At 40.5% G+C, this 12,500-nt stretch overlaps 1 protein-coding gene across 1 annotated transcript in view; it reads left to right on the forward strand.

Annotated features, from left to right (window-relative positions):
- LOC122788742 (myoferlin-like) overlaps nucleotides 1-12,500 on the forward strand; it is a 1,037,182-nt gene that overhangs the window by 447,390 nt on the left and 577,292 nt on the right. The window lies entirely within an intron of this gene.

Genomic DNA, 12,500 nt, shown 5'->3' on the forward strand with positions numbered 1-12,500 from the left:
AAATGAGTAAGCTGTTGACATAGAAACACACAGTGATTCTGTTCTTCATTAAGTTTGCAGTTGCAGGCAGAAAATGACCTCTCTCTCTAGTTTTCTTTCTTTCTTGACATTTTAGTAATGTAGTCACTGGTTTATGGTAGTAGAAACTAAATAAATTGTCCGTTAAAGATATGTGATTTGATAAAAATGGTCAGTTTCAGAGCAAAAACTGATACCTTGCCAGTTTTAGTTTGATAAGGCCACTTAGTTTATTGGTCAACAGTAGTGGCATCCAGAGTGTTTAAAATGGTTTATCCAACTCTTGTATACCCAAAAAAACTAAAATGCTGTTTTTAACATTTAATGCAAACAGTGCAAAATTTTTAAAGGTAATTAATTCCATTTCATAATGGTGACCTTACCCCAGCCATAAAGCTACCTGCCTTGAACTTACAGATTCGGACACTAAAAGGCCTAAAGGTAATCAGTGAACCATTCAATCAGACAACCTTCAAACCTAAACATTTGCTGTTCATTACCCACCTAGAATGATTGATCCAACTACCATTTTAAATCCACACAAATGGCTTCTGTCAACAACCCCTTTGATTGACTGATTAGATTATTTGTTGAAGCAGTGGAGGGCTGATATTTTATTGAGTCACTGCGGTGGTGGTGCTGCGGTAGCATTGTCGCCTTACAGTAAGATGTTGTCCTGTTCGATTCTTAGCTAGAGCGTCTTCTGTGTGGAGACATGCGTGAACCTTCATTGAAGGATCTGCGTCAGGGCTGGCAACTCGGCACGTAAAAATCTACTGCCAATCATTAGCAGACCGGAGTTCCGCTGTGGCGACCCGTAACCGGGAAAAGTCAAAAGACGCAACAAAAACAACAACTTTCTTGAATGTGTATTGGGCATACGACTGGAGAGAGTGTTTGCTAGCATGTTTTACCGGGGTGGAGTTGCCATAATGGTTAGTCTTTACCTTACAGAAACAAGGTACACAGTTTAATTCCCTCCTCTGGTTATGGGCTAGGCTTGTAATAGTCTGCAGACTGCTAGCCTAGTATTTACCTATGAATCTATGAACCATCTGGGAGAATAGTCAGTGATTATAGGCTGGAATTAGGTCAGTAAACCTCTAGCTACTTTAAACAAGTTATGATTCATCTTCTACTGAAAGATCCATTAATTGGTGATTCTGCAACTTCTTCTGTCAGCTAATGATTATGGATTTATGGCAGGGCTTTGAAGAAATTGATGTTACCATCTTGAGAAAGGAAAGATGGTATGCCAGTAAGGATTAAATATATATTTAAACATCTCCAGTTGTTCTCACTTTTCTTATGGAGATGTTTTATTTTTAAGCAGAAGCAGAAATTGGTGAACATAGCACAAATCAGATAGCAGGAAATAGACTGATTTGGATGAGCTACTGTGAAGGCCAAAAGACTACAGTAAAGAAGCAATAAGGGTAGGCTTTGCCATATTTAAGTAGGATTCAACTTGATTAGGGATATCAGGAGGGTGATCTTCAAAGTTCCTATTCAGAAGATTTATGTTTAGGAGTAATTGTATATAGAGCAATGCATAAGGAAAATAACTGTCGCACACAAACCCATCCTACCATAAATAGCTGATTCAGTCACTCCCCATCACCTGGTGCTTGCCTTGTGTCCATGTCAACAGTTGAGTGCATTGATACGAATAAACACAAACTTCATGTCAGAGCGTTGTCTTAGTGTTATGCAGTGAATGAAGAACTCCATGCCAGTTCTGGCTGTGTACTGTAGGACTAGCCTGGGGTGGCATAGGAGTTGACTTCTGTAGAAAGTTTTATACTTCCAACGGCCACATGTGGCACAACATGTGTGTTTTTGGCATCTGTATTTGGAGGTAAACCTTGCCTGTGGCATGGTTTTTACATTTGCCAGGCTTCAGGTTTTCTTCTGTAAACAGAAATATTGAGATTTTTTGCACTAAATAATTGTTGACATTTCTATGAAGAACTCAGATTTTGTGCTCCATAAACACTGTATAAAAAAGTAGTAACTGCCCGTTTGAGCACAGATCATATGGGTGGAGGTGGGAAGTAGTACTCAAAATCATCATGGCCACAGAGGAATTGCTTAGCTCAGTAGGAGGAAACAAAACTAATTTTAGACACAAATATTTTGGATAATTTAAATTTAATATTACAGTCTGACAGATTGCATATTTTTTTATTTTAAACCTTATTTACATATGCATGTATTTGTTGTGATTATATACTGTCATTTCACTGTGCATATACATTACATTAATATATATTTATTTTACATATTTAATGAAACATTTTCTTTAATATTTGTAAAGTATTTTATACTAAAGGTGTTTTATCTTGAAGAAGGTTTCTGAAAGTAAATGTTTTTGACATTAACCATGGAGCATACTTTGTCGTCTTTTGACTTGGGACCAGGATTGGCAATCTCTAGGTCATCTAGGCAGTGAATGTTCCTGTTACTCATCATTTGAGGAAAAATAATTACTTTAATAGCCTAGTATTTGACTAGGAACCAGAGTACAAACTGTTACGGTTCTACCCAATAACCATGTACAAGAATCAAACCTTGTATATCTGAGGTAGAGACTTTAACCATTAGGCCAATCCCACCTCTTAAAATCAGAAGTACCATTTCAAAAATCATTATTAGTGTGGGTTTAAGGCAACCCCCCACACGCACAGACTTACATTTCTCATGTAAGAAGCTCTCTGTTCTGTACTCAAGGATTTAAATTTGGCTTTAAACTCATTGCAGCACTTGCGGAAGGACATTTCCCATTTCTTGGCATTCTGTGTTTCTCGGAGTGGCTTTCAATGAAATCTGCAGACTTCACATTTTGCAAAATTCAGTTTTGTTCAACTGTTTGATTCTTCTGTTAACACAAGTGAGTGTGTTCATTTATTCATTTGCTCTTTGATTAACTGGCTTGTCCATGTTAGGATCATGAGAGAGCCAGTTCCTTTTGAGGCCCTCTGCAGTGCAAGGCAGAGAAACTAGCGATGGATATGCCTTCAATTTGTCATGTGACAAACGCATGCCTGTGGCACTGAGGATGAATGACGGTTCACCTACAAACATGTCTGTCAGCCCAAAATGCCATTATATAGTTGCTAAATTTTCTTGATATCTAGGATTGCAATGCATTGGTTTGTGTTACTGTTGCAGTCAGTTTCTGCTGCCCTCTTTTCAGTTTAAGTTATACAGCACAGTATCATATGTATAGAGTGTTTCCCATTTTGGAAATGTAGCCAATTCAGCAGTTTGACATTTAGATATGAATGTAAAACTGCTCCCCTACTGAAATGTCTGTACCTCTAATGCTGAGTGCCAACAGACTAAAAAAAAGATCAAAATGCAGGAGAAGAGTGAACTCTAACATAATTGTTCTCCTTTAAACTTATTTTTTTGCAGGAGGCAAGCCCCCTGAACCTGTATCTACTAACTGTGAGATCACCGTACCTCAGAGAAAAAGGAATATTCTGGGAAATGGCCTTCTCAGACTTAGTATATATGTCTGTTTTTTCGGCCATTCAGTCTGAGTTATGGGAGTCTCTGTAGCAGGTCCTACCATTGGAAATTATTACCATATAAAAGTTATACTGACCTTTAAGCAACTAATTGTGTAGTGTGGTTTATCTGTTGTAACCACTGCCAGCTTGCATTCCATGAGTCTGACACCATGCTTTTATTAGTGAATTTTAGTCCGATACTAGTCCTCAGTCTTTAGAGCGGAGTGCTGGAAGGTTGCTATGACCAACCATTTTAATAAGATGATAAACCCATGTGCCTTGTGATTCTGATGTTTCACGTGGTTTCTCTGCTTTTTAATTTCTCCAACTGTTTTTGGATTCTAAATACCATGATGGGAATGGACCCCACTCCTAAGTTAAAGTAGGATTAAAGTTCATGAAATTAGAATTGTTTTAATCTTTGATGTTAGACAAAATTGTTCTTTGCAGCACCTGCAGTGTGCCCAGAACTGGCTCATTCTGCATTTCATATGGAGTTGCATGTATCGGTAGCATGTCTACATATGACTGTAAATTCTTTTTTATGAGACCCATTGCTCCTACTACTATTGAAACTGTCTGGGTAACCTTCTTCTACATTGCCCTCTTTTCTGCCTGCAAATCCTGATATTTTATGACCGTGTCTTTCAGTACGCAAGACACTAATCACTGGGTGTAACAATTTTGGTGATCAATGCTACTTTTTTCTTCTTTTCATGAACTACTATATTTGGTTTTCTCACTTCTGTTTTTTGAACTGTTGGTAATGGATGATCCCATGTGATATAAACTTCATCATTTTCTGTAATATGTTGTGGTTGATGTGTCCAGTACTTCTTAACTACTTCAGTATTATGTTTGCACAATCCCCAATGCAACAGTCTTGCCACATTATTATGCCTTTCAGTATACAGGCCTTCTGCCATTAATCACATTCAGCAACATGATGCGAGACTGTTTCCAATTCAGTTTTTACAACACCTTCATTTGTTTGTTTCTCTGACGTGTTCAATGGGCTTTGTAAACCAGTTTGTATGTATTCCACTGTCCTGGGATGGCATTATTAGCCTTTCATATTTTGACTTAAATTCAACTCTCCTTAACCATTCCTGCATTAAATCCTGGTCAGCATGAGATTGTGCCAGGAGTTTTCTGTACTTGCAACTATATATATGCATTTTCCACATTTTTTACCTTCTCATCTGATCTTTCTCCTTGTATTCTTTTCTTTTTTGGCACATTCATTTGCTGCTTGATTTTCATCTGCTTCTGCTTTGATTTCCATTCCCACTTGACACCAATATGCTTCTGCTAAACTAAGCATGGAAGTCATCTTAGACTTCTTCTCCATATGCTTCAAAACTTTCACAACTTTCACTACGTTTGGGTCTTGAGGTCAACAGATATGCATGCAGCCCTACGAATGCAGATCTATACATGTAACCAATCTTGAAGAGAACCATACCTCCTTCATTCATGGAGTATATAATCTTGGTATACACTGATGTTTATAAATCATCTATTAAACATGAAACATTTTTCTTGTTTCCTGTCAAACTGACCTAATATATTTTGGGCCAGTCAATCACCCCAAAAACTGTAAGTTGGAACAGGAAGAGCAAATTGGTTTATAGCTTGGGCTTTGTTCCTAGATTTCAGGGCTGTTTTCAGTATTAATTTTAGTCTTCAAAAGTATTCCTTACTAAGTGTTATTCTCATTCGTTCATGATTTATCGTTGATCCTTCATCAGTTCCCAAATATTTATACACTCTCGTTCAAGTTCTTTTATATCACATTCTTGTCCCGGACAGATGTCTTGGTGCTGCAGCTTTCCTGCTTTAAAGGTTGCTTTTGCATGTTTACCAAGACCAAATGACATCATTATATCATCCGAGAAAGTTTTGACCACTTACAGTTGTGCATTCAGTTCCTCATGTAAAGAACCTATACAGTTTTAAGTCATCCTCAAAACGATAAGTCTTTTACACTTTGCTGCTTTTTCTGGGAGCCAAATTGTAGCCATGAGCTAATCTATTAAGTCGATAGCTTAATGGGTTAAGGGCAAGACAAAAGAGCAGTGACAGTTACTCTGGAGTATCCCCCTTTCCCTGGGATAATTTGTCCTTTATCATGATTTAGCTGTAAAATGGTTTGCCACTATTTCGTGTTCACTGTAATTTAATCCATGCGTGGTGTATCTTAAGGAGGAGTTTTGTTTTTCCTGTTACTAGCCAGGTTGGTATCTGTTCCGGGTGCACATATAACTATTTTTTGCTCTTTGTTAAATCTTCATGTAAAGATGTTAATACTTTTAGCCATAAGCTAGGTACTGCACCTGTGTTTGAGGAGCTTTTCTTAGTTATGTTTCAATCTCTCTGGCTGTTACTTCATCCTATTTCATATCCTGTATATTTGAACTTCTTACTCTTTCTTTTACTGCTTCTATCCGTTTAGCATCCGTGTTATGTCCAACAAACTCTTCATAGCTATTATTCAAAATGTGTGCATTTCTTTTGCCTCGTTTCCCAGTCTTTTTTGATCATCATTAAATTGCATATGTTGTGCTTTTCCTTTCTTTACCTGCATATGTTTTTCTGCCTGTGCCGATATCTTTAGTTTATTCTTTACAGTAACATACAGTGGATATAAAAAGTGTACACACCCCTGTTAAAATGCCAGGTTTTTGTGATATAAAAAAATGAGACCACAATAAGTCATTTCAAAACTTTTCCCACCTTTAATGTGACCTATAACCTGTATAATTCAATTGAAAAACAAAACTGTTATGGGAAAAAATATAAAAAATAAAAAACATACAGTAAGTATAACAATCAATGTAATTGAGATATCTTCTCTACTTAATCACGTTCATTCATTCCTTCCTTCCTGCTGTTTGTTGGCTTTACCCTGTCCTTTCCTTGATGTTCATCTTGGCTGATGTTCATCGTGTTTCACAATTGCAGTTATTACTCTTGGGTTATCCTGCTGGCAGGCTACCTGCAGTTGGCCAGAATTCCAAAGTCTAGGTCCGGTGTCGGTTGCTGTTGTCTCTTCCCTGACGTCAATGTGCCAGGGGTATAAAAGATGCAGCCAACGCCATTTTCTTCAGTCTTTCTTGCAGCGTGGTGCCCGAAGCAAAAGCAGTTGGCAAGTGCCGGTCGGCCGACTCCTGGGATTTTCAAAATCAAATTTCAAAACCGAAGTCTTCATTAAAGCTAAGTACCCCGTTGGGGAAACTTTTTTCTTGCTCCAGACCGATGTCAGAAAAAGTTAACAATTGTATTTCTTGTGGGAAGCAAATACCTCATAAGGATTTTCACTCTTACTGTATTCCTTGCCTAGGCCCTGATCACAACATTGCAAGCGTCTGTTCGATTTTGCATTTCATTACTTTGCCCGAAGATTTAATTATATAATGCCGTCGGACCAGTCGACAACCAGAGTTTACAAAAAACACAAGGAAAAAGATAGGCATCCGAGGTCCAAAACCGACGATGAAGCCTCTGCTAAGCCCATCGCCGGTTCTCAGTGAGGTGCTTTCGCAGCCCCTGGCGCCCACTACCTCAGAGCCACAGGCCGCTTCCGACTCCCACGTGGAGCCGACTGGGCCTCTGGAAACTCAAGGTATTGGACACTTGGAAATCATTCCCTCAGATGGGTCCGGAGCCGCTGAGCAGGCATCGGCGTCTGAGGGTGTCTTCAGACCTACACAGCTATATATGAAGCCATCTTCAGCTTCAAAGACTAAAGCAGCTCCAAAGACAAAGAAATAAATACAGCATTCTCCTTGTCAGACTTCCATGCCTAAAAAAACAGATGCTCAAAATGGCCGAAGACCTAATTACTTTGATCAGGGGCTCCCATCCCCCTCCTGATAAGAGGCCTAGGTAAGAGACAAAGTATGATTCCTCAGATCAGGTTTCCATTTCCTCTGATTCCTCTTCCGAACAGGATTACTCCATGCTTCCCTATGAGGATTCTGATGCTGAAGAATCCATTCCTTCAGCCTCACCTCCTGAGGATTATTCTTTTGGAGAAACCCTACATACTATGAGGGAGCATTTCCACTGGGAGAGCCAAGATTATTCTGAATCTAAGAAAAGGCTCAGAGACTTTCTGCTACATCCTCAGCACAGACACCTTGCTATTCCACCTGTCCTGGATATTGTAGATGATGTATTTTCAGAGTCCGGCCTGTCCCTTGACTCTTTACCCCCTGCACCTGCTAAGCCAGACAGGTACTACAGGGTCCCGGATTCTTATAAATTCCTATATAAAAACCCAGCTGCTGACCCAGAAACTATATTTCAGGGTCCTAAAGGAGTTAAAGCTTCCACTGCAAAAAACCCCTGTCCCCTCTGATAGGGATTCTAGGGCTCTAGACAGATGGGGGGAAAAGTCTACACTTCTGCTACCCTGGCTGTAAGGGCTTTAAATTGTCAGTTTCATATGCTTAAATATCAGCTATATTTAATGTCACTACTTAAACAGAAATTGTTGACAAATACCGAAAGTTCAGAGAACAAGGAATTGCAGGATTTATTGCATGCAGCTGAACAAGTGGGAAAGCATACTTTGCAATGTGGTTATGATTCACTGGAGGCCTCTTGCAGGGCCACTGCTACAGGTTCTATTATTAGAAGGCATGCTTGGTTAAAGGAACAGAATCTGCCTGATCATGTTAAAGCAAAATTATTAGATGCACCATTACAGTATGATACTTTGTTTGGTACTAAAGCAGAAGAGGTGTTGAAAAAAATGGAGGATAAAGCAAAATCCATGCAGACAGTCAAGGATTTCTCACAGGTGCAGCCACCCAGGTTTAGCAGGAACTGGCCCTCTAAAAATTGGTCCTGTCCAGTGTCAGACAGACCACAAAGAGGCAGATACAGGCGTCCTAGAGGCAGATGTCAGCCCCAAGGCTCATACAGGCCGAAACAGTGGGGAGCTCCTACCTCCAAAAGCGGAGAAGACTAATCACGACCTTACAGGAAACAGTCCCAATGACTTTCATCTACGAAATCTGAGCACTATTCTTTTGGCAGCCCCCTTAGGGGGAAAACTAGCACTTCTTTCATCAAATTGGCAAATGGTTACCCAAGATAAATGGGTCCTGAACATAGTGTCCCAAGGCTACAGGTTCCATTTTCACACCTTACCAAGGTCAAAAGGTATGCCAGACCTGCCACACAATCAATGGGCAGTGGCACAAAAATGAATTACAGCCCTCATGGACAAGAGGGCCATTCAGCAAGTACCACTACAAGAGCAGGGGCAAGGATTTTACTCCAGACTTTTTCTAGTACCCAGAAAGGACAAAACCTGGAGACCAATACTGGACCTGTCAATTTTAAATAAGTTTCTGAAAGTTCCAAAATTCAAGATGTTGACTGTACAGCAGCTACTGCCCATGCTGGGCAAGAAGGCTTGGCTCATAACTTTGGACCTAAAAGAGGCATACCTGCATGTCCCAATCAGACAATCTTGCAGAAGATACCTCAGATTCATAGTTGGCTCAATGCATTACCAATTCTCTGCACTGCCCTTTGGCTTATCTATTGCACCCAGGGTCTTCAAAAAATGCCTGGCACCAGTAATTGCGTTTTGCAGACAAAAAGGAATTCAAATATATCCCTACTTGGACGACTGCCTAATTCAAGCAGATAACAAAGACATTCTTCTGAAGCATCTGGCATTTGTAAAAAGATTAGTAATTGGCCTAGGGTACACAGTAAACGAAAAGAAATCAAAACTAGTGCCCTCTCAAGAGATAATATTCCTGGGTGCAAGCTTAAATGCAACTGCTCAGATGGCTTATCTCACACCAGACAAACAAAAGCATCTGACATCTTACTTCAAGAAATTGGCAACAAAAACCCACTTATCTGCAAGGAAAATCCTGCAGGCCTTGTGTTTCATGGCATCTTGCATTCTACTAATTCCATATGCCAGACTGCATATGAGGAAACTACAATGGTACCTAAAGTGTTTGGACTCAGCATTACCACATCCTGGAGACAGTAATTGCACTCATTCCCTGCCTGCAAAAGGAGTTTCGATGGTGGGCAGAAGCCTGTCACCACAACAAGGGTCTGCCATTCATTTTACCCACAGCCAGCCAGACACTGACAACGGATGCATCAGATTATGCCGGGGGGGGGGGGGGGCATATGGCAGGAAAATGTTTTCAGGGCACATGGCCTGCAAACCAGATGCATCTTCACATCAATCAAAAAGAGATGCTAGCTGTTCAAAATGCCCTGACAGCTTTCAAGGACCTGCTTCATCCAGGACATTTACTGATAGACAGACAACACTACGGTCATGTGGTACATAAACAGGGAGGTACACATTCCTACCCCCTCTGCAGACAAGCAATGATCTTATGGCACACAGCATTGGCTTTTCAAATTCACCTGCAAGCACAATTCCTGCCAGGAAAAACAAATACTCTGGCAGACGAACTAAGCAGAAACCTCATGGATCCCCATGAATGGAAACTGGATCCGCAAGTCTTCAGCATGATAATAAGGAAATGGGGATGCCCAGACATAGATCTATTTGCCTCCCCTCACAACGGCCAATTACAGAGATTTTGCACAAGGATTTATCACAAGCAAGCATGGAAAGTGGACGCCCTATCCTTCAGCTGGAAAAATCTAACGGTATATACTTTTCCCTCACTGCCTCTCCTTCCCAGGGTACTCCTGAAGGTCAGACAAGAGAAGCCAAAAATGATACTGATTGCACCAGACTAGCTACGCCAGCACTGGTACCCAATGCTAAAGAGCTTGTCTCAAGGTCCAGCATGGATATTGCCTGAAACTTCTCACTTGCTGACCCAACAAAACAATCGGATCCTGCACAGCCAACTCAGGACCTTAAATCTAGCAGCATGGTGGATAATGTAGCCATTCAGAACACTCCTCTTTCAAAAGCTGTTATGGATGTTATCTTGGAGGCCAGGAGGCCCAGCACCAGAAAATCTTATGCAGAAAAATGGAAGAGATTCTGTGCTTGGAGCCAGGAACAAGGCATTGACACGTGTGTAGCAAATATCCCTCCGATTTTACAATACCTAACTGAGATGCTGAACAAAGGCCTTTCCTTCTCATCAATTAAGATTCATGCCTCTGCCATTTCAGCCCATTACAATATGGAACCACTTATTTTTTCTCATCCTTTAATAAGGCAGTACCTCAGAGGGGCCAAAAAGATTAGGCCTCCAAGGAGAGCACCAGTTCCGGCCTGGGACCTCAATTATGTTTTGGAAAAACTTGCACTGCCTCCTTTCGAGCCAGCATCAACAGCAGATATAAAATTCTTATCCTGGAAAACAGCTCTGCTCTTAGCAATAACCTCTGCAAGGCAGGTCTCGGAGTTACAAGCACTCATGGCTGTGGAACCTTTCATCATTTTTCATCAAGACAGGGTTTCTCTGAGGACAAACCCTACATGTATGCCTAAGGTGGTGTCCAGTGTGGCCCTTAACCAAACCATTCACTTGCCAACCCTTTATCCTAATCCACAGAACAAGGGTGAGAAAATTCTGCATTCTTTGGACATACACAGGCAGTTACGTTTCTACTTGGACGGAACTAAAACTTTCAGAAAGACTGAGCAACTTTTAGTTTCATATGCTGCAGGATCACAAGGAAAGGCCATCTCATAACAGACTATTTCTAAATGAATAGGCCATTGCATCCATTTCTGCTATTTTCAACATGGCAAATCCATGCCTAAGGGCATTAGGCCTCATTCCACCAGAGCAGCAGCCACTTCAGCAGCCTTCCTCAGAGGAGTACCAGCCAAAGATATCTTAGAGGCTGCAACTTGGGAGTTCAGTGCACACCTTCACAAAGCACTACCACTTACCTCTATACTCTAAGTCCAGAGCAGGCTTTGCCACTGCAGTTCTGCAGGGCCTCATAGCCTCTCCTAATCCTATTTAGCCCAGCCACCCTACCTCAGCTTTGGGATTCAACCCTAGAGTAATGACTGCAACAGTGAAACATGATGAACATAGTGCAGTTGTGTACCTACCATAAATGTAGATGTTCAAGTGTATTCACTGTTGTAGTCCAGGTTACCACCCACCATCCCCCTGTTCTTTGCTGGGACTTATCTGCACTTCTCCATCCTCTACAACCTTTTTGGTGTATTTGCTTGTAGATGAAGAAAATGTTATTTTTGTGCATGCATTTTCATTGGCATATTTTTCAGCCTACCAAATTGGGGGCACCTGACATCTGGAGCAAGAAAAACTGAAGAAAATGGTGTCTGCTGCATCTTTTATACCCCTGACGCACTGACGTCAGGGAATAAGCGACAGCAACCAACGCCGGACCTAGACTTTGGAATTCTGGCCGACTGAGGGTAGCCTGCCAGCAGGATAACCCAAGAGTAATGACTGCAATAGTGAATACACTCGAACATCTACATTTATGGTAGGTACACAACTGTGCTTTATTTGCCAGTAAGAAAAGCTTTCCATGATTTTCTTGCTCATGATGATTTTCATTTGCGTAAGGAAGCTCCTCTGTTTCTGTTAGTTCCATCCTCAGCTGTTTTTGTTTTTGTAGAGTTTGTTGTTGAACCGTACTTTTTCAGTTGCTGTGATTTATGCCGAGAGGTTTTGATTTTTATCCTTAACTTTTTCCTTCCATTTTTATTGATTTTCTTCATAAAGTCAGACATTTAGTAATGCACATACTTTAAATAAATGAACTAAGTTTTTTACAAATATTCTTTATTTAGAACTATATGGGACTTTGTCTGTAAATATTGTTTTCTGGCACTGTAGTAAACCGCTCCTCTTTCTGACGCACTATAAAATGTCTGCAGTTTAAAAGGTATGTCACAATGACCCTTTCAATTCTACGAAAAAAGGCAGAATTTGGGATCGCATAAACTTGGCCATATTGCCTCATTTATTGACACTAAATATGGAGATTGTTTACAAACAT

Source organism: Protopterus annectens, chromosome 14.part0 (assembly GCF_019279795.1).
Source record: "Protopterus annectens isolate FY-2018-M chromosome 14.part0, PAN1.0, whole genome shotgun sequence".
NCBI lineage: Eukaryota > Metazoa > Chordata > Ceratodontiformes > Protopteridae > Protopterus > Protopterus annectens.